This window comes from Diachasmimorpha longicaudata, chromosome 1 (assembly GCF_034640455.1).
Source record: "Diachasmimorpha longicaudata isolate KC_UGA_2023 chromosome 1, iyDiaLong2, whole genome shotgun sequence".
NCBI lineage: Eukaryota > Metazoa > Arthropoda > Insecta > Hymenoptera > Braconidae > Diachasmimorpha > Diachasmimorpha longicaudata.
Window position 1 is genome coordinate 3,402,274 of NC_087225.1, and position 22,350 is coordinate 3,424,623.

Here is a 22,350-nt window from a genome sequence, read left to right on the forward strand (position 1 = left end):
GTGATCCCAAATCCGGGCCCGTTTTGCTCTAGGAGGCCCAGGAGCCGAGAAAAACGCGAAAAACGAAAAAATCGACTGTGGACAATTCCCGGACCCCTAGAAAAATCGGAAATCATCTCACGAATCCAATGCCGCCGAACAAATTACCCTAGATATTATAGTTCCAAAGAAAGGGACGAACAACGGTGTGAACCCAAATCCGGGCCCGTTTGGCTCTAGGAGGCCCAGGATCCGAGAAAAACGCGAAAAACGAAAAAATCGACTTTAGAAAATTCCCGGACCCCTAGAAAAATCGGAAATCGTCTCACGAATCCAATGGCGCTAGCCAAAGTTTTCTAGCTATGATATTTCCAAAGATATGGGCTAAAAACGGTGTCATCCCAAATCAGGGCCCGTTTTGCTCTAAGAGGCCCAGGAGCCGAGAAAAATGCGAAAAACGAAAAAAACGACTGTGCACAATTCGCGGACCCCTAGAAAAATGGAAAATCCTCTCACGAATCCAATGGTGCCAGCCAAATTGTCCTAGCTATGATATTTCCAAAGATATGGACGAAAAACGGTGTGATCCCAAATCCGGGCCCGTTTTGCTCTAGGAGGCCCAGGAGCCGAGAAAAACGCGAAAAACGAAAAAATCGACTTTAGAAAATTCCCGGACCCCTAGAAAAATCGGAAATGGTCTCGCGAATCCAATAGCGCCGAACAAATTACCTTAGATATTATAGTTCCAAAGATATCGACGGAAAACGGTGTGATCCCACATCCGGGCCTTTTTTGCTCTAGGAGCCATAGGAGTTGGACTGATGTGCAGGCGGAGAGCAATCGGACTGATGCGCAGGTGCGGAGAAATCGAACCGACGAGCACGCGCAGAGGCATCGGACTGATGCGCAGGCGGAGTGGAATCGGACTAATGCGCAGGCGGCGAAAAATCGAACTGACGCGCAGACGCAGAAGCATCGGACGGACACTCCGGCCAAGGGGAGTCGGACTGATGCGCATGCGCAGAAGAATCGGACTGATGCGCAGGAGCTGGAGGATCGGACTGATGCGCAGGAGCAGCAGGATCGGACTGACGCGCATGCGCTGAGACATCGGGTTGATACGCAGGCGGAGGGGAGTCTGGCGCATGCGGCGAAGAATGGGACTGACGCGCATGCGCAGAAGAATTGGACTGATGCGCACGCGCAGAGGCTTCGGACTGATGCGCAGGCGGAGTGGAATCGGACTAATGCGCAGGCGCCGAAGAATCGAACCACTGCGCTTCGACGGGTGACTAGTATATTTCCAAAGATATGGAAGTAAAACGGTGGGCTCCAAAATCCAGACCCTTTTTGCCCTAGGAGGCATAGGAGCCCAGAAAAACGCGAAAATCGAAAAAATCGACTTTAGAAAATTCCCGGACCCCTAGAAAAATCGGAAATCATCTCACGAATCCAATGGCGCCGAACAAATTACCCTAGATATTATAGTTCCAAAGAAATGGGCGAAAATCGGTCTGAGTCCAAATCAGGGCGCGTTTGGCTCTAAGAGGCCAAGGAGCCGAGAAAAACGCGAAAAACGAAAAAATCGACTGTGGACAATTCCCGGACCCCTAGAAAAATCGGAAATCATCTCACGAATCCAATGCCGCCGAACAAATTACCCTAGATATTATAGTTCCAAAGAAAGGGACGAAAAACGGTGTGAACCCAAATCCGGGCCCGTTTGGCTCTAGGAGGCCCAGGATCCGAGAAAAACGCGAAAAACGAAAAAATCGACTTTAGAAAATTCCCGGACCCCTAGAAAAATCGGAAATCGTATTGCGAATCCAATGGCGCCAGCCAAATTGTCCTAGCTGTGATATTTCCAAAGATACGGACGAAAAACGGTGTGATCCCAAATCCGGGCCCGTTTTGCTCTAGGAGGCCCAGGAGCCGAGAAAAACGCGAAAAACGAAGAAATCGACTTTAGAGAATTCCCGGATCCCTAGAAAAATCGGAAATCGTCTCACGAATCCAATGGCGCCGAACAAATTACCCTAGATATTATAGTTCCAAAGAAATGGGCGAAAATCGGTCTGAGTCCAAATCCGGGCCCGTTTGGCTCTAAGAGGCCAAGGAGACGAGAAAAACGCGAAAAACGAAAAAATCGACTGTGGACAATTCCCGGACCCCTAGACAAATCGGAAATCATCTCACGAATCCAATGCCGCCGAACAAATTACCCTAGATATTATAGTTCCAAAGAAAGGGACGAAAAACGGTGTGAACCCAAATCCGGGCCCGTTACGCTCTAGGAGGCCCAGGATCCGAGAAAAACGCGAAAAACGAAAAAATCGACTTTAGAAAATTCCCGGACCCCTAGAAAAATCGGAAATCGTCTCACGAATCCAATGGCGCTAGCCAAAGTGTTCTAGCTATGATATTTCCAAAGATATGGGCTAAAGACGGTGTCATCGCAAATCAGGGCCCGTTTTGCTCTAGGAGGCCCACGAGCCGAGAAAAATGCGAAAAACGAAAAAATCGACTGTGGACAATTCGTGGACCCCTAGAAAAATCGGAAATCGTCTCACGAATCAAATGGCGCCAGCCAAATTGCCCTAGCTATGATATTTCCAAAGATATGGGCGAAGAACGGTGTGATCCCAAATGGAGGCCCGTTTGGCTCTAGGAGGCCCAGGAGCCGAGAAAAACGCGAAAAACCAAAAAATCGACTGTGGACAATTCCCGGACCCCTAGAAAAATCGGAAATCATCTCACGAATCCAATGCCGCCGAACAAATTACCCTAGATATTATAGTTCCAAAGAAAGGGACGAAAAACGGTGTGAACCCAAATCCGGGCCCGTTACGCTCTAGGAGGCCCAGGATCCGAGAAAAACGCGAAAAACGAAAAAATCGACTTTAGAAAATTCCCGGACCCCTAGAAAAATCGGAAATCGTCTCACGAATCCAATGGCGCTAGCCAAAGTGTTCTAGCTATGATATTTCCAAAGATATGGGCTAAAAACGGTGTCATCCCAAATCAGGGCCCGTTTTGCTCTAGGAGGCACACGAGCCGAGAAAAATGCGAAAAACGAAAAAATCGACATTAGAAAATTCCCGGACCCCTAAAAAAATCGGAAATCCTCTCACGAATCCAATGCCGCCGAACAAATTACCCTAGATATTATAGTTCCAAAGAAAGGGACGAAAAACGGTGTGAACCCAAATCCGGGCCCGTTTGGCTCTAGGAGGCCCAGGATCCGAGAAAAACGCGAAAAACGAAAAAATCGACTTTAGAAAATTCCCGGACCCCTAGAAAAATCGGAAATCGTCTCACGAATCCAATGGCGCTAGCCAAAGTGTTCTAGCTATGATATTTCCAAAGATATGGGCTAAAAACGGTGTCATCGCAAATCAGGGCCCGTTTTGCTCTAGGAGGCCCACGAACCGAGAAAAATGCGAAAAACGAAAAAATCGACTGTGGACAATTCGTGGACCCCTAGAAAAATCGGAAATCGTCTCACGAATCCAATGGCGCTAGCCAAAGTGTTCTAGCTATGATATTTCCAAAGATATGGGCTAAAAACGGTGTCATCCCAAATCAGGGCCCGTTTTGCTCTAGGAGGCACACGAGCCGAGAAAAATGCGAAAAACGAAAAAATCGACTTTAGAAAATTCCCGGACCCCTAGAAAAATCGGAAATCCTCTCACGAATCCAATGCCGCCGAACAAATTACCCTAGATATTATAGTTCCAAAGAAAGGGACGAAAAACGGTGTGAACCCAAATCCGGGCCCGTTTGGCTCTAGGAGGCCCAGGATCCGAGAAAAACGCGAAAAACGAAAAAATCGACTTTAGAAAATTCCCGGACCCCTAGAAAAATCGGAAATCGTCTCACGAATCCAATGGCGCTAGCCAACTTGTCCTAGCTATGATATTTCCAAAGATATGGACGAAAAACGGTGTGATACCAAATCCGGGCCCGTTTTGCTCTAGGAGGCCCAGGAGCCGAGAAAAACGCGAAAAACGAAAAAATCGACTTTAGAAAAGTCCCGGACCCCTAGAAAAATCGTAAATCGTCTCGCGAATCCAATAGCGCCGAACAAATTACCCTAGTAATTTATCTACCCTAGTAATTTATAGTTCCAAAGATATCGACGGAAAACGGTGTGATCCCAAATCCGGGCCTTTTTTGCTCTAGGAGCCACAGGAGTTGGACTGATGTGCAGGCGGAGAGCAATCGAACTGATGGGCATGCGCAGAAAAATCCGATTGATGCGCAGGCGCAGAGGATTCGGACTGATGCTCAGGAGCAGGAGGCTCGGACTGGCGCTCAGGCGCAGGGGAGTCGCACTGAAGCGCATGTGCAGAAGAACCGGACTGATGTGCAGGAGCCATAGCAGTCGGACTGATGCGCAGGCGGAGAGCAATCGGACTGATGCGCAGGTGCGGAGAAATCGAACCGACGAGCACGCGCAGAGGCGTCGGACTAATGCGCAGGCGCCGAAGAATCGAACTGATGCGCTTCGACGGGTGACTAGTATATTTCCAAAGATATGGAAGTAAAACGGTGGGCTCCAAAATCCAGACCCTTTTTGCCCTAGGAGGCATAGGAGCCCAGAAAAACGCGAAAAACAAAAAAATCGACTTTAGAAAATTCCCGGACCTCTAGAAAAATCGGAAATCGTCTCACGAATCCAATGGCGCCAGCCAAATTGCCCTAGCTATGATATTTCCAAAGATATGGGCGAAGAACGGTGTGATCCCAAATCCAGGCCCGTTTGGCTCTAGGAGGCCCAGGAGCCGAGAAAAACGCGAAAAACCAAAAAATCGACTGTGGACAATTCCCGGACCCCTAGAAAAATCGGAAATCATCTCACGAATCCAATGCCGCCGAACAAATTACCCTAGATATTATAATTCCAAAGAAATGGACGAAAAACGGTGTGATCCCAAATCCGGGCCCGTTTTGCTCTAGGAGGCCCAAGAGCCGAGAAAAACGCGAAAAACCAAAAAATCGACTTTAGAAAATTCCCGGACCCCTAGCAAAATCGGAAACCGTATTGCGAATCCAATGGCGCCAGCCAAATTGTCCTAGCTGTGATATTTCCAAAGATACGGACGGAAAACGGTGTGATCCCAAATCCGGGCCTTTTTTACTCTAGGAGTGCCAGGAGCCGAGAAAAACGCGAAAAACGAAAAAATCGACTTTAGAAAATTCCCGGACCCCTAGAAAAATCGGAAATCGTCTCGCGAATCCAATGTCGCCAGCCAAATGGTCCTAGCTGTGATATTTCCAAAGGTATGGGGGAAAACGGTGTGATCCCAAATCCGGCCGCGTTTTGCTATAGGAGGGCCAGGAGCCGAGAAAAACGCAAAAAACGAAAAAATCGACTTTAGAAAATTCCCGTACCCCTAGAAAAATCGGAACTCCTCTCACGAATCCAAGGGCGCCAGCCAAATTGTCCTAGCTATGATATTTCCAAAGATATGGGCGAAGAACGGTGTGATCCCAAATCCAGGCCCGTTTGGCTCTAGGAGGCGCAGGAGCCGAGAAAAACGCGAAAAACCAAAAAATCGACTGTGGACAATTCCCGGACCCCTAGAAAAATCGGAAATCATCTCACGAATCCAATGCCGCCGAACAAATTACCCTAGACATTATAGTTCCAAAGAAATGGACGAAAAACGGTGTGATCCCAAATCCGGGCCCGTTTTGCTCTAGGAGGCCCAAGAGCCGAGAAAAACGCGAAAAACCAAAAAATCGACTTTAGAAAATTCCCGGACCCCTAGAAAAATCGGAAATCGTATTGCGAATCCAATGGCGCCAGCCAAATTGTCCTAGCTGTGATATTTCCAAAGATATGGGCTAAAAACGGTGTCATCCCGCATCAGGGCCCGTTTTGCTCTAGGAGGCACACGAGCCGAGAAAAATGCGAAAAACGACAAAATCGACTTTAGAAAATTCCCGGACCCCTAGAAAAATCGGAAATCGTCTCGCGAATCCAATGGCGCCAGCCAAATTATCCTAACTATGATATTTCCAAAGATATGGGCAAAAAACGGTGTGATCCCAAATCCGGGCCCGTTTTCTTCTAGGAGGGCCAGGAGCCGAGAAAAATGCGAAAAACGAAAAAATCGACTGTGGACAATGCGCGGACCCCTAGAAAAATCGGAAATCGTCTCACGAATCCAATGGCGCCAGCCAAATTGCCCTAGCTGTGATATTTCCAAAGATAGGGACGAAAAACCGTGTGATCCCAAATCCGGGCCCGTTTTGCTCTAGGAGGGCCAGGAGCCGAGAAAAAGGCAAAAAACGAAAAAATCGACTTTAGAAAATTCCCGGACCCCTAGAAAAATCGGAAATCGTCTCACGAATCCAATGGCGCTAGCCAAAGTGTTCTAGCTATGATATTTCCAAAGATATGGGCTAAAAACGGTGTCATCCCAAATCAGGGCCCGTTTTGCTCTAGGAGGGCCAGGAGCCGAGAAAAATGCGAAAAACGAAAAAATCGACTGTGGACAATTCGCGGACCCCTAGAAAAATCGGAAATCGTCTCACGAATCCAATGGCGCCAGCCAAATTGCCCTAGCTATGATATTTCCAAGGATATGGGCGAAGAACGGTGTGATCCCAAATCCAGGCCCGTTTGGCTCTAGGAGGCGCAGGAGCCGAGAAAAACGCGAAAAACCAAAAAATCGACTGTGGACAATTCCCGGACCCCTAGAAAAATCGGAAATCATCTCACGAATCCAATGCCGCCGAACAAATTACCCTAGATATTATAGTTCCAAAGAAATGGACGAAAAACGGTGTGATCCCAAATCCGGGCCCGTTTTGCTCTAGGAGGCCCAGGAGCCGAGAAAAACGCGAAAAACGAAAAAATCGACTTTAGAAAATTCCCGGATCCCTAGAAAAATCGGAAATCGTCTCACGAATCCAATGGCGCCGAACAAATTACCCTAGATATTATAGTTCCAAAGAAATGGGCGAAAATCGGTCTGAGTCCAAATCCGGGCCCGTTTGGCTCTAATAGGCCAAGGAGCCGAGAAAAACGCGAAAAACGAAAAAATCGACTGTGGACAATTCCCGGACCCCTAGAAAAATCGGAAATCATCTCACGAATCCAATGCCGCCGAACAAATTACCCCAGATATTATAGTTGCAAACAAAGGGACGAAAAGCGGTGTGAACCCAAATCCGGGCCCGTTTGGCTCTAGGAGGCCCAGGATCCGAGAAAAACGCGAAAAACGAAAAAATCGACTTTAGAAAATTCCCGGACCCCTAGAAAAATCGGAAATCGTCTCACGAATCCAATGGCGCTAGACAAAGTGTTCTAGCTATGATATTTCCAAAGATATGGTCAAAAAACGGTGTGATTTTCGCAAAACGAAAAAATCTACTGTGGGCAATTCGCGGACCCCTAGAAAAATCGGAAATCGTCTCACGATTCCAATGGCGCCAGCCAAATTATCCTAGCTATGATAGTTCCAAAGAAATGGACGAAAAACGGTGTGATCCCAAATCCGGGCCCGTTTTGCTCTAGGAGGGCCAGGAGCCGAGAAAAATGCGAAAAACGAAAAAATCGACTGTGGACAATTCGCGGACCCCTAGAAAAATCGGAAATCGTCTCACGCCAGCCGAGAAAAACGCGAAAAACCAAAAAATCGACTCTAGAAAATTCCCGGACCGCTAGAAAAATCGGAAATCGTATTGCGAATCCAATGGCGCCAGCCAAATTGTCCTAGCTGTGATATTTCCAAAGATACGGACGAAAAACCGTGTGATCCCAAATCCGGGCCCGTTTTGGTCTAGGAGGCCCAGGAGCCGAGAAAAACGAAAAAATCGACTTTGGAAAATTCCCGGATCCCTAGAAAAATCGGAAATCGTCTCACGAATCCAATGGCGCCGAACAAATTACCCTAGATATTATAGTTCCAAAGAAATGGGCGAAAATCGGTCTGAGTCCAAATCCGGGCCCGTTTGGCTCTAAGAGGCCAAGGAGCCGAGAAAAACGCGAAAAACGAAAAAATCGACTGTGGACAATTCCCGGACCCCTAGAAAAATCGGAAATCATCTCACGAATCCAATGCCGCCGAACAAATTACCCTAGATATTATAGTTCCAAAGAAAGGGACGAAAAACGGTGTGAACCCAAATCCGGGCCCGTTTGGCTCTAGGAGGCCCAGGATCCGAGAAAAACGCGAAAAACGAAAAAATCGACTTTAGAAAATTCCCGGACCCCTAGAAAAATCGGAAATAGTCTCACGAATCCAATGGCGCTAGCCAAAGTGTTCTAGCTATGATATTTCCAAAGATATGGGCTAAAAACGGTGTCATCCCAAATCAGGGCCCGTTTTGCTCTAGGAGGCCCACGAGCCGAGAAAAATGCGAAAAACGAAAAAATCGACTGTGGACAATTCGCGGACCCCTAGAAAAATCGGAAATCGTCTCACGAATCCAATGGCGCCAGCCAAATTGCCCTAGCTATGATATTTCCAAAGAAATGGACGAAAAACGGTGTGATCCCTAATCCGGGCCCGTTTTGCTCTAGGAGGCCCAAGAGCCGAGAAAAACGCGAAAAACCAAAAAATCGACTTTAGAAAATTCTCGGACGCCTAGAAAAATCGGAAATCGTATTGCGAATCCAATGGCGCCAGCCAAATTGTCCTAGCTGTGATATTTCCAAAGATACGGACGAAAAACCGTGTGATCCCAAATCCGGGCCCGTTTTGCTCTAGGAGGCCCAGGAGCCCGGAAAAACGCGAAAAACGAAAAAATCGACTTTAGAAAATTCCCGGACCCCTAGAAAAATCGGAAATCGTCTCACGAATCCAATGGCGCTAGCCAAAGTGTTCTAGCTATGATATTTCCAAAGATATGGGCTAAAAACGGTGTCATCCCAAATCAGGGCCCGTTTTGCTCTAGGAGGCCCAGGAGCCGAGAAAAACGCGAAAAACGAAAAAATCGACTTTAGAAAATTCCCGGATCCCTTGAAAAATCGGAAATCGTCTCACGAATCCAATGGCGCCGAACAAATTACCCTAGATATTATAGTTCCAAAGAAATGGGCGAAAATCGGTCTGAGTCCAAATCCGGGCCCGTTTGGCTCTAATAGGCCAAGGAGCCGAGAAAAACGCGAAAAACGAAAAAATCGACTGTGGACAATTCCCGGACCCCTAGAAAAATCGGAAATCATCTCACGAATCCAATGCCGCCGAACAAATTACCCTAGATATTATAGTTCCAAAGAAAGGGACGAAAAGCGGTGTGAACCCAAATCCGGGCCCGTTTGGCTCTAGGAGGCCCAGGATCCGAGAAAAACGCGAAAAACGAAAAAATCGACTTTAGAAAATTCCCGGACCCCTAGAAAAATCGGAAATCGTCTCACGAATCCAATGGCGCTAGACAAAGTGTTCTAGCTATGATATTTCCAAAGATATGGTCAAAAAACGGTGTGATTTTCGCAAAACGAAAAAATCTACTGTGGGCAATTCGCGGACCCCTAGAAAAATCGGAAATCGTCTCACGATTCCAATGGCGCCAGCCAAATTATCCTAGCTATGATAGTTCCAAAGAAATGTACGAAAAACGGTGTGATCCCAAATCCGGGCCCGTTTTGCTCTAGGAGGGCCAGGAGCCGAGAAAAATGCGAAAAACGAAAAAATCGACTGTGGCCAATTCGCGGACCCCTAGAAAAATCGGAAATCGTCTCACGAATCCCATGGCGCCAGCCAACTTGCCCTAGCTATGATATTTCCAAAGATATGGGCGAAGAACGGTGTGATCCCAAATCCAGGCCCGTTTTGCTCTAGGAGGCCCACGAGCCGAGAAAAATGCGAAAAACGAAAAAATCGACTGTGGACAATTCGTGGACCCCTAGAAAAATCGGAAATCGTCTCACGAATCAAATGGCGCCAGCCAAATTGCCCTAGCTATGATATTTCCAAAGATATGGGCGAAGAACGGTGTGATCCCAAATGGAGGCCCGTTTGGCTCTAGGAGGCCCAGGAGCCGAGAAAAACGCGAAAAACCAAAAAATCGACTGTGGACAATTCCCGGACCCCTAGAAAAATCGGAAATCATCTCACGAATCCAATGCCGCCGAACAAATTACCCTAGATATTATAGTTCCAAAGGAAGGGACGAAAAACGGTGTGAACCCAAATCCGGGCCCGTTACGCTCTAGGAGGCCCAGGATCCGAGAAAAACGCGAAAAACGAAAAAATCGACTTTAGAAAATTCCCGGACCCCTAGAAAAATCGGAAATCGTCTCACGAATCCAATGGCGCTAGCCAAAGTGTTCTAGCTATGATATTTCCAAAGATATGGGCTAAAAACGGTGTCATCCCAAATCAGGGCCCGTTTTGCTCTAGGAGGCCCAGGAGCCGAGAAAAACGCGAAAAACGAAAAAATCGACTTTAGAAAATTCCCGGATCCCTTGAAAAATCGGAAATCGTCTCACGAATCCAATGGCGCCGAACAAATTACCCTAGATATTATAGTTCCAAAGAAATGGGCGAAAATCGGTCTGAGTCCAAATCCGGGCCCGTTTGGCTCTAATAGGCCAAGGAGCCGAGAAAAACGCGAAAAACGAAAAAATCGACTGTGGACAATTCCCGGACCCCTAGAAAAATCGGAAATCATCTCACGAATCCAATGCCGCCGAACAAATTACCCTAGATATTATAGTTCCAAAGAAAGGGACGAAAAGCGGTGTGAACCCAAATCCGGGCCCGTTTGGCTCTAGGAGGCCCAGGATCCGAGAAAAACGCGAAAAACGAAAAAATCGACTTTAGAAAATTCCCGGACCCCTAGAAAAATCGGAAATCGTCTCACGAATCCAATGGCGCTAGACAAAGTGTTCTAGCTATGATATTTCCAAAGATATGGTCAAAAAACGGTGTGATTTTCGCAAAACGAAAAAATCTACTGTGGGCAATTCGCGGACCCCTAGAAAAATCGGAAATCGTCTCACGATTCCAATGGCGCCAGCCAAATTATCCTAGCTATGATAGTTCCAAAGAAATGTACGAAAAACGGTGTGATCCCAAATCCGGGCCCGTTTTGCTCTAGGAGGGCCAGGAGCCGGGAAAAATGCGAAAAACGAAAAAATCGACTGTGGCCAATTCGCGGACCCCTAGAAAAATCGGAAATCGTCTCACGAATCCCATGGCGCCAGCCAACTTGCCCTAGCTATGATATTTCCAAAGATATGGGCGAAGAACGGTGTGATCCCAAATCCAGGCCCGTTTTGCTCTAGGAGGCCCACGAGCCGAGAAAAATGCGAAAAACGAAAAAATCGACTGTGGACAATTCGTGGACCCCTAGAAAAATCGGAAATCGTCTCACGAATCAAATGGCGCCAGCCAAATTGCCCTAGCTATGATATTTCCAAAGATATGGGCGAAGAACGGTGTGATCCCAAATGGAGGCCCGTTTGGCTCTAGGAGGCCCAGGAGCCGAGAAAAACGCGAAAAACCAAAAAATCGACTGTGGACAATTCCCGGACCCCTAGAAAAATCGGAAATCATCTCACGAATCCAATGCCGCCGAACAAATTACCCTAGATATTATAGTTCCAAAGAAAGGGACGAAAAACGGTGTGAACCCAAATCCGGGCCCGTTACGCTCTAGGAGGCCCAGGATCCGAGAAAAACGCGAAAAACGAAAAAATCGACTTTAGAAAATTCCCGGACCCCTAGAAAAATCGGAAATCGTCTCACGAATCCAATGGCGCTAGCCAAAGTGTTCTAGCTATGATATTTCCAAAGATATGGGCTAAAAACGGTGTCATCCCAAATCAGGGCCCGTTTTGCTCTAGGAGGCACACGAGCCGAGAAAAATGCGAAAAACGAAAAAATCGACATTAGAAAATTCCCGGACCCCTAAAAAAATCGGAAATCCTCTCACGAATCCAATGCCGCCGAACAAATTACCCTAGATATTATAGTTCCAAAGAAAGGGACGAAAAACGGTGTGAACCCAAATCCGGGCCCGTTTGGCTCTAGGAGGCCCAGGATCCGAGAAAAACGCGAAAAACGAAAAAATCGACTTTAGAAAATTCCCGGACCCCTAGAAAAATCGGAAATCGTCTCACGAATCCAATGGCGCTAGCCAAAGTGTTCTAGCTATGATATTTCCAAAGATATGGGCTAAAAACGGTGTCATCGCAAATCAGGGCCCGTTTTGCTCTAGGAGGCCCACGAACCGAGAAAAATGCGAAAAACGAAAAAATCGACTGTGGACAATTCGTGGACCCCTAGAAAAATCGGAAATCGTCTCACGAATCCAATGGCGCTAGCCAAAGTGTTCTAGCTATGATATTTCCAAAGATATGGGCTAAAAACGGTGTCATCCCAAATCAGGGCCCGTTTTGCTCTAGGAGGCACACGAGCCGAGAAAAATGCGAAAAACGAAAAAATCGACTTTAGAAAATTCCCGGACCCCTAGAAAAATCGGAAATCCTCTCACGAATCCAATGCCGCCGAACAAATTACCCTAGTAATTTATCTACCCTAGTAATTTATAGTTCCAAAGATATCGACGGAAAACGGTGTGATCCCAAATCCGGGCCTTTTTTGCTCTAGGAGCCACAGGAGTTGGACTGATGTGCAGGCGGAGAGCAATCGAACTGATGGGCATGCGCAGAAAAATCCGATTGATGCGCAGGCGCAGAGGATTCGGACTGATGCTCAGGAGCAGGAGGCTCGGACTGACGCTCAGGCGCAGGGGAGTCGCACTGAAGCGCATGTGCAGAAGAACCGGACTGATGTGCAGGAGCCATAGCAGTCGGACTGATGCGCAGGCGGAGAGCAATCGGACTGATGCGCAGGTGCGGAGAAATCGAACCGACGAGCACGCGCAGAGGCATCGGACTAATGCGCAGGCGCCGAAGAATCGAACTGATGCGCTTCGACGGGTGACTAGTATATTTCCAAAGATATGGAAGTAAAACGGTGGGCTCCAAAATCCAGACCCTTTTTGCCCTAGGAGGCATAGGAGCCCAGAAAAACGCGAAAAACAAAAAAATCGACTTTAGAAAATTCCCGGACCTCTAGAAAAATCGGAAATCGTCTCACGAATCCAATGGCGCCAGCCAAATTGCCCTAGCTATGATATTTCCAAAGATATGGGCGAAGAACGGTGTGATCCCAAATCCAGGCCCGTTTGGCTCTAGGAGGCCCAGGAGCCGAGAAAAACGCGAAAAACCAAAAAATCGACTGTGGACAATTCCCGGACCCCTAGAAAAATCGGAAATCATCTCACGAATCCAATGCCGCCGAACAAATTACCCTAGATATTATAATTCCAAAGAAATGGACGAAAAACGGTGTGATCCCAAATCCGGGCCCGTTTTGCTCTAGGAGGCCCAAGAGCCGAGAAAAACGCGAAAAACCAAAAAATCGACTTTAGAAAATTCCCGGACCCCTAGCAAAATCGGAAACCGTATTGCGAATCCAATGGCGCCAGCCAAATTGTCCTAGCTGTGATATTTCCAAAGATACGGACGGAAAACGGTGTGATCCCAAATCCGGGCCTTTTTTACTCTAGGAGTGCCAGGAGCCGAGAAAAACGCGAAAAACGAAAAAATCGACTTTAGAAAATTCCCGGACCCCTAGAAAAATCGGAAATCGTCTCGCGAATCCAATGTCGCCAGCCAAATGGTCCTAGCTGTGATATTTCCAAAGGTATGGGGGAAAACGGTGTGATCCCAAATCCGACCGCGTTTTGCTATAGGAGGGCCAGGAGCCGAGAAAAACGCAAAAAACGAAAAAATCGACTTTAGAAAATTCCCGTACCCCTAGAAAAATCGGAACTCCTCTCACGAATCCAAGGGCGCCAGCCAAATTGTCCTAGCTATGATATTTCCAAAGATATGGGCGAAGAACGGTGTGATCCCAAATCCAGGCCCGTTTGGCTCTAGGAGGCGCAGGAGCCGAGAAAAACGCGAAAAACCAAAAAATCGACTGTGGACAATTCCCGGACCCCTAGAAAAATCGGAAATCATCTCACGAATCCAATGCCGCCGAACAAATTACCCTAGACATTATAGTTCCAAAGAAATGGACGAAAAACGGTGTGATCCCAAATCCGGGCCCGTTTTGCTCTAGGAGGCCCAAGAGCCGAGAAAAACGCGAAAAACCAAAAAATCGACTTTAGAAAATTCCCGGACCCCTAGAAAAATCGGAAATCGTATTGCGAATCCAATGGCGCCAGCCAAATTGTCCTAGCTGTGATATTTCCAAAGATATGGGCTAAAACCGGTGTCATCCCGCATCAGGGCCCGTTTTGCTCTAGGAGGCACACGAGCCGAGAAAAATGCGAAAAACGACAAAATCGACTTTAGAAAATTCCCGGACCCCTAGAAAAATCGGAAATCGTCTCGCGAATCCAATGGCGCCAGCCAAATTATCCTAACTATGATATTTCCAAAGATATGGGCAAAAAACGGTGTGATCCCAAATCCGGGCCCGTTTTCTTCTAGGAGGGCCAGGAGCCGAGAAAAATGCGAAAAACGAAAAAATCGACTGTGGACAATGCGCGGACCCCTAGAAAAATCGGAAATCGTCTCACGAATCCAATGGCGACAGCCAAATTGCCCTAGCTGTGATATTTCCAAAGATAGGGACGAAAAACCGTGTGATCCCAAATCCGGGCCCGTTTTGCTCTAGGAGGGCCAGGAGCCGAGAAAAAGGCAAAAAACGAAAAAATCGACTTTAGAAAATTCCCGGACCCCTAGAAAAATCGGAAATCGTCTCACGAATCCAATGGCGCTAGCCAAAGTGTTCTAGCTATGATATTTCCAAAGATATGGTCAAAAAACGGTGTGATTTTCGCAAAACGAAAAAATCTACTGTGGGCAATTCGCGGACCCCTAGAAATATCGGAAATCGTCTCACGATTCCAATGGCGCCAGCCAAATTATCCTAGCTATGATAGTTCCAAAGAAATGGACGAAAAACGGTGTGATCCCAAATCCAGGCCAGTTTGGCTCTAGGAGGCCCAGGAGCCGAGAAAAACGCGAAAAACCAAAAAATCGACTTTAGAAAATTCCCGGACCCCTAGAAAAATCGGAAATCGTATTGCGAATCCAATGGCGCCAGCCAAATTACCCTAGATATTATAGTTCCAAAGAAATGGACGAAAAACGGTGTGATCCCAAATCCGGACCCGTTTTGCTCTAGGAGGGCCAGGAGCCGAGAAAAACGCGCAAAACGAAAAAATCTACTGTGGACAATTCGCGGACCCCTAGAAAAATCGGAACTCGTCTCACGATTCCAATGACGCTAGCTAAAGTGTTCTAGCTATGATATTTCCAAAGATATGGGCTAAAAACGCTGTGATCCCAAATGAGCGCCCGTTCTGCTCTAGGAGGGCCGGGAGCCGAGAAAAACGCGAAAAACGAAAAAATCGACTTTAGAAAATTCCCGGACCCCCAGAAAAATCGGAAATCGTCTCACGAATCCAATGAGGCCAGTCAAATTATCCTAGCTATGATAGTTCCAAAGCAATGGACGAAAAACGGTGTGATCCCAAATCCGGGCCCGTTTTGCTCTAGGAGGGCCAGGAGCCGAGAAAGATGCGAAAAACGAAAAAATCGACTGTGGACAATTCGCGGACCCCTAGAAAAATCGGAAAACGTCTCACGAATCCAATGGCGCCAGCCAAATTGCCCTAGCTATGATATTTCCAAAGATATGGGCGAAGAACGGTGTGATCCCAAATCCAGGCCCGTTTGGCTCTAGGAGGCGCAGGAGCCGAGAAAAACGCGAAAAACCAAAAAATCGACTGTGGACAATTCCCGGACCCCTAGAAAAATCGGAAATCATCTCACGAATCCAATGCCGCCGAACAAATTACCCTAGATATTATAGTTCCAAAGAAATGGACGAAAAACGGTGTGATCCCAAATCCGGGCCCGTTTTGCTCTAGGAGGCCCAGGAGCCGAGAAAAACGCGAAAAACGAAAAAATCGACTTTAGAAAATTCCCGGATCCCTAGAAAAATCGGAAATCGTCTCACGAATCCAATGGCGCCGAACAAATTACCCTAGATATTATAGTTCCAAAGAAATGGGCGAAAATCGGTCTGAGTCCAAATCCGGGCCCGTTTGGCTCTAATAGGCCAAGGAGCCGAGAAAAACGCGAAAAACGAAAAAATCGACTGTGGACAATTCCCGGACCCCTAGAAAAATCGGAAATCATCTCACGAATCCAATGCCGCCGAACAAATTACCCTAGATATTATAGTTCCAAACAAAGGGACGAAAAGCGGTGTGAACCCAAATCCGGGCCCGTTTGGCTCTAGGAGGCCCAGGATCCGAGAACAACGCGAAAAACGAAAAAATCGACTTTGGAAAATTCCCGGACCCCTAGAAAAATCGGAAATCGTCTCACGAATCCAATGGCGCTAGACAAAGTGTTCTAGCTATGATATTTCCAAAGATATGGTCAAAAAACGGTGTGATTTTCGCAAAACGAAAAAATCTACTGTGGGCAATTCGCGGACCCCTAGAAAAATCGGAAATCGTCTCACGATTCCAATGGCGCCAGCCAAATTATCCTAGCTATGATAGTTCCAAAGAAATGGACGAAAAACGGTGTGATCCCAAATCCGGGCCCGTTTTGCTCTAGGAGGGCCAGGAGCCGAGAAAAATGCGAAAAACGAAAAAATCGACTGTGGACAATTCGCGGACCCCTAGAAAAATCGGAAATCGTCTCACGAATCCCATGGCGCCAGCCAACTTGCCCTAGCTATGATATTTCCAAAGATATGGGCGAAGAACGGTGTGATCCCAAATCCAGGCCCGTTTGGCTCTAGGAGGCCCAGGAGCCGAGAAAAACGCGAAAAACCAAAAAATCGACTTTAGAAAATTCCCGGACCCCTAGAAAAATCGGAAATCGTATTGCGAATCCAATGGCGCCAGCCAAATTGTCCTAGCTGTGATATTTCCAAAGATACGGACGAAAAACCGTGTGATCCCAAATCCGGGCCCGTTTTGGTCTAGGAGGCCCAGGAGCCGAGAAAAACGAAAAAATCGACTTTGGAAAATTCCCGGATCCCTAGAAAAATCGGAAATCGTCTCACGAATCCAATGGCGCCGAACAAATTACCCTAGATATTATAGTTCCAAAGAAATGGGCGAAAATCGGTCTGAGTCCAAATCCGGGCCCGTTTGGCTCTAAGAGGCCAAGGAGCCGAGAAAAACGCGAAAAACGAAAAAATCGACTGTGGACAATTCCCGGACCCCTAGAAAAATCGGAAATCATCTCACGAATCCAATGCCGCCGAACAAATTACCCTAGATATTATAGTTCCAAAGAAAGGGACGAAAAACGGTGTGAACCCAAATCCGGGCCCGTTTGGCTCTAGGAGGCCCAGGATCCGAGAAAAACGCGAAAAACGAAAAAATCGACTTTAGAAAATTCCCGGACCCCTAGAAAAATCGGAAATCGTCTCACGAATCCAATGGCGCTAGCCAAAGTGTTCTAGCTATGATATTTCCAAAGATATGGGCTAAAAACGGTGTCATCCCAAATCAGGGCCCGTTTTGCTCTAGGAGGCCCACGAGCCGAGAAAAATGCGAAAAACGAAAAAATCGACTGTGGACAATTCGCGGACCCCTAGAAAAATCGGAAATCGTCTCACGAATCCAATGGCGCCAGCCAAATTGCCCTAGCTATGATATTTCCAAGGATATGGGCGAAGAACGGTGTGATCCCAAATCCAGGCCCGTTTGGCTCTAGGAGGCGCAGGAGCCGAGAAAAACGCGAAAAACCAAAAAATCGACTGTGGACAATTCCCGGACCCCTAGAAAAATCGGAAATCATCTCACGAATCCAATGGCGCTAGCCAAAGTGTTCTAGCTATGATATTTCCAAAGATATGGTCAAAAAACGGTGTGATTTTCGCAAAACGAAAAAATCTACTGTGGGCAATTCGCGGACCCCTAGAAATATCGGAAATCGTCTCACGATTCCAATGGCGCCAGCCAAATTATCCTAGCTATGATAGTTCCAAAGAAATGGACGAAAAACGGTGTGATCCCAAATCCAGGCCAGTTTGGCTCTATGAGGCCCAGGAGCCGAGAAAAACGCGAAAAACCAAAAAATCGACTTTAGAAAATTCCCGGACCCCTAGAAAAATCGGAAATCGTATTGCGAATCCAATGGCGCCAGCCAAATTACCCTAGATATTATAGTTCCAAAGAAATGGACGAAAAACGGTGTGATCCCAAATCCGGACCCGTTTTGCTCTAGGAGGGCCAGGAGCCGAGAAAAACGCGCAAAACGAAAAAATCTACTGTGGACAATTCGCGGACCCCTAGAAAAATCGGAACTCGTCTCACGATTCCAATGACGCTAGCTAAAGTGTTCTAGCTATGATATTTCCAAAGATATGGGCTAAAAACGCTGTGATCCCAAATGAGCGCCCGTTCTGCTCTAGGAGGGCCGGGAGCCGAGAAAAACGCGAAAAACGAAAAAATCGACTTTAGAAAATTCCCGGACCCCCAGAAAAATCGGAAATCGTCTCACGAATCCAATGAGGCCAGTCAAATTATCCTAGCTATGATAGTTCCAAAGAAATGGACGAAAAACGGTGTGATCCCAAATCCGGGCCCGTTTTGCTCTAGGAGGGCCAGGAGCCGAGAAAGATGCGAAAAACGAAAAAATCGACTGTGGACAATTCGCGGACCCCTAGAAAAATCGGAAATCATCTCACGAATCCAATGCCGCCGAACAAATTACCCTAGATATTATAGTTCCAAAGAAATGGACGAAAAACGGTGTGATCCCAAATCCGGGCCCGTTTTGCTCTAGGAGGCCCAGGAGCCGAGAAAAACGCGAAAAACGAAAAAATCGACTTTAGAAAATTCCCGGATCCCTAGAAAAATCGGAAATCGTCTCACGAATCCAATGGCGCCGAACAAATTACCCTAGATATTATAGTTCCAAAGAAATGGGCGAAAATCGGTCTGAGTCCAAATCCGGGCCCGTTTGGCTCTAATAGGCCAAGGAGCCGAGAAAAACGCGAAAAACGAAAAAATCGACTGTGGACAATTCCCGGACCCCTAGAAAAATCGGAAATCATCTCACGAATCCAATGCCGCCGAACAAATTACCCTAGATATTATAGTTCCAAACAAAGGGACGAAAAGCGGTGTGAACCCAAATCCGGGCCCGTTTGGCTCTAGGAGGCCCAGGATCCGAGAAAAACGCGAAAAACGAAAAAATCGACTTTAGAAAATTCCCGGACCCCTAGAAAAATCGGAAATCGTCTCACGAATCCAATGGCGCTAGACAAAGTGTTCTAGCTATGATATTTCCAAAGATATGGTCAAAAAACGGTGTGATTTTCGCAAAACGAAAAAATCTACTGTGGGCAATTCGCGGACCCCTAGAAAAATCGGAAATCGTCTCACGATTCCAATGGCGCCAGCCAAATTATCCTAGCTATGATAGTTCCAAAGAAATGGACGAAAAACGGTGTGATCCCAAATCCGGGCCCGTTTTGCTCTAGGAGGGCCAGGAGCCGAGAAAAATGCGAAAAACGAAAAAATCGACTGTGGACAATTCGCGGACCCCTAGAAAAATCGGAAATCGTCTCACGAATCCCATGGCGCCAGCCAACTTGCCCTAGCTATGATATTTCCAAAGATATGGGCGAAGAACGGTGTGATCCCAAATCCAGGCCCGTTTGGCTCTAGGAGGCCCAGGAGCCGAGAAAAACGCGAAAAACCAAAAAATCGACTTTAGAAAATTCCCGGACCCCTAGAAAAATCGGAAATCGTATTGCGAATCCAATGGCGCCAGCCAAATTGTCCTAGCTGTGATATTTCCAAAGATACGGACGAAAAACCGTGTGATCCCAAATCCGGGCCCGTTTTGGTCTAGGAGGCCCAGGAGCCGAGAAAAACGAAAAAATCGACTTTGGAAAATTCCCGGATCCCTAGAAAAATCGGAAATCGTCTCACGAATCCAATGGCGCCGAACAAATTACCCTAGATATTATAGTTCCAAAGAAATGGGCGAAAATCGGTCTGAGTCCAAATACGGGCCCGTTTGGCTCTAAGAGGCCAAGGAGCCGAGAAAAACGCGAAAAACGAAAAAATCGACTGTGGACAATTCCCGGACCCCTAGAAAAATCGGAAATCATCTCACGAATCCAATGCCGCCGAACAAATTACCCTAGATATTATAGTTCCAAAGAAAGGGACGAAAAACGGTGTGAACCCAAATCCGGGCCCGTTTGGCTCTAGGAGGCCCAGGATCCGAGAAAAACGCGAAAAACGAAAAAATCGACTTTAGAAAATTCCCGGACCCCTAGAAAAATCGGAAATCGTCTCACGAATCCAATGGCGCTAGCCAAAGTGTTCTAGCTATGATATTTCCAAAGATATGGGCTAAAAACGGTGTCATCCCAAATCAGGGCCCGTTTTGCTCTAGGAGGCCCACGAGCCGAGAAAAATGCGAAAAACGAAAAAATCGACTGTGGACAATTCGCGGACCCCTAGAAAAATCGGAAATCGTCTCACGAATCCAATGGCGCCAGCCAAATTGCCCTAGCTATGATATTTCCAAAGAAATGGACGAAAAACGGTGTGATCCCTAATCCGGGCCCGTTTTGCTCTAGGAGGCCCAAGAGCCGAGAAAAACGCGAAAAACCAAAAAATCGACTTTAGAAAATTCTCGGACCCCTAGAAAAATCGGAAATCGTATTGCGAATCCAATGGCGCCAGCCAAATTGTCCTAGCTGTGATATTTCCAAAGATACGGACGAAAAACCGTGTGATCCCAAATCCGGGCCCGTTTTGCTCTAGGAGGCCCAGGAGCCCGGAAAAACGCGAAAAACGAAAAAATCGACTTTAGAAAATTCCCGGACCCCTAGAAAAATCGGAAATCGTCTCACGAATCCAATGGCGCTAGCCAAAGTGTTCTAGCTATGATATTTCCAAAGATGAGGGGTAAAAACTGTGTCATCCCAAATCAGGGCCCGTTTTGCTCTAGGAGGCCCAGGAGCCGAGAAAAACGCGAAAAACGAAAAAATCGACTTTAGAAAATTCCCGGATCCCTTGAAAAATCGGAAATCGTCTCACGAATCCAATGGCGCCGAACAAATTACCCTAGATATTATAGTTCCAAAGAAATGGGCGAAAATCGGTCTGAGTCCAAATCCGGGCCCGTTTGGCTCTAATAGGCCAAGGAGCCGAGAAAAACGCGAAAAACGAAAAAATCGACTGTGGACAATTCCCGGACCCCTAGAAAAATCGGAAATCATCTCACGAATCCAATGCCGCCGAACAAATTACCCTAGATATTATAGTTCCAAAGAAAGGGACGAAAAGCGGTGTGAACCCAAATCCGGGCCCGTTTGGCTCTAGGAGGCCCAGGATCCGAGAAAAACGCGAAAAACGAAAAAATCGACTTTAGAAAATTCCCGGACCCCTAGAAAAATCGGAAATCGTCTCACGAATCCAATGGCGCTAGACAAAGTGTTCTAGCTATGATATTTCCAAAGATATGGTCAAAAAACGGTGTGATTTTCGCAAAACGAAAAAATCTACTGTGGGCAATTCGCGGACCCCTAGAAAAATCGGAAATCGTCTCACGATTCCAATGGCGCCAGCCAAATTATCCTAGCTATGATAGTTCCAAAGAAATGTACGAAAAACGGTGTGATCCCAAATCCGGGCCCGTTTTGCTCTAGGAGGGCCAGGAGCCGAGAAAAACGCGAAAAACCAAAAAATCGACTGTGGACAATTCCCGGACCCCTAGAAAAATCGGAAATCATCTCACGAATCCAATGGCGCTAGCCAAAGTGTTCTAGCTATGATATTTCCAAAGATATGGTCAAAAAACGGTGTGATTTTCGCAAAACGAAAAAATCTACTGTGGGCAATTCGCGGACCCCTAGAAATATCGGAAATCGTCTCACGATTCCAATGGCGCCAGCCAAATTATCCTAGCTATGATAGTTCCAAAGAAATGGACGAAAAACGGTGTGATCCCAAATCCAGGCCAGTTTGGCTCTATGAGGCCCAGGAGCCGAGAAAAACGCGAAAAACCAAAAAATCGACTTTAGAAAATTCCCGGACCCCTAGAAAAATCGGAAATCGTATTGCGAATCCAATGCCGCCGAACAAATTACCCTAGATATTATAGTTCCAAAGAAATGGACGAAAAACGGTGTGATCCCAAATCCGGGCCCGTTTGGCTCTAGGAGGCCCAGGATCCGAGAAAAACGCGAAAAACGAAAAAATCGACTTTAGAAAATTCCCGGACCCCTAGAAAAATCGGAAATCGTCTCACGAATCCAATGGCGCTAGCCAAAGTGTTCTAGCTATGATATTTCCAAAGATATGGGCTAAAAACGGTGTCATCCCAAA